Genomic DNA, 1042 nt, shown 5'->3' with positions numbered 1-1042 from the left:
ATTGACTGCTGAAGACTCAAAGCTGAATGGCTGAAAGGAGAGCCTTCCCAGGGACAGCCCACATCCAAGGCCTGGTTGAAATGTGGAGGGGGGTAGGGGGTAGGAGAAGATGGGAGATGAGTGACGAGGTGGATAGGTGCTAAAAGCTAGTTCTCTTGCCTCAATTACTAAAAACTCTAAAGAACCATCCCAGCTCAAGAGCCCCCCAGTGAGATTGACTGAAACCTCTAATGCAACTGCGCCATAGCTCAGTTTCTCAGTCTGCCCAATTCTGCTTCCCTCACTCCCTTAAATGTATTGTTCCTGAGGGCACTCCCCAATAAACCACCTTCACCTAAATCTCAGTCTCAGGAAACCCTACCTATGACAGAATCCAAAACAAGCCGAAAAAAAGGAAGAAACAGATTATTAACCTCCTCAGATAAATAAAGAAGATATTACATTCATGATACATAAGCAAGATTTCATAAAAAAAGGAACACTGAAAGAACATAAAAGAATTTTGGAAATTAAAAATATGATGGTAGAAATGAAAAACTCAATAGATAAGTTGGAAGACAAAGTTGAAATCACAGAAAGTGGAGTAAAAAGAAAGAGGAAAGGAAAGGTATTTAGAAGATCAGTCTAAATATCTAGCATCTGAATAGAAGATGTTTCAGAAACAGAGAAAATGGGTGTCATGAGGAAGAACGGGGGGAAGCAATTATCAGTAAAATAATTTAATAATATTTCTCAGAATTTAATGATACGAGTTTCTAAATTGAATGCTTGACCCGATTATGAAAATAGGGCACTTCATAGCGAAATTTCAGAATACTGGGGGTCAAAAAGAAGATTCTGAAAACTTCCAGAGAGGATAGGTCACATACTGTCTTAGTCATCTAGTGCCGCCATAACAGAAATACCACAAGTGGATGGTTTTAACGAAGAGAAATTTATTTCCTCACAGTCAAAGTAGGCTAAAAGTCCAAATTCAGGGCGTCAGCTCCAGGGGAAGCCTTTTTCTCTCTCTGTCGGCCTTCTCATCAATGTTCCCCTGGAC

The 1042-nt window shown here is 40.0% G+C and overlaps 1 pseudogene; it reads left to right on the top strand.

The window, feature by feature from the left end:
- Positions 1-520: 520 nt before the first annotated feature.
- LOC101360317 (ferritin light chain pseudogene) overlaps positions 521-1042 on the top strand; it is a 4310-nt pseudogene continuing 3788 nt past the window's right edge.

The sequence above is a fragment of the Trichechus manatus genome, unplaced genomic scaffold, assembly GCF_000243295.1.
Source record: "Trichechus manatus latirostris isolate Lorelei unplaced genomic scaffold, TriManLat1.0 scaffold00032, whole genome shotgun sequence".
Taxonomy (NCBI): domain Eukaryota; kingdom Metazoa; phylum Chordata; class Mammalia; order Sirenia; family Trichechidae; genus Trichechus; species Trichechus manatus.
This window is presented reverse-complemented; position numbering and strand designations above follow the sequence as displayed.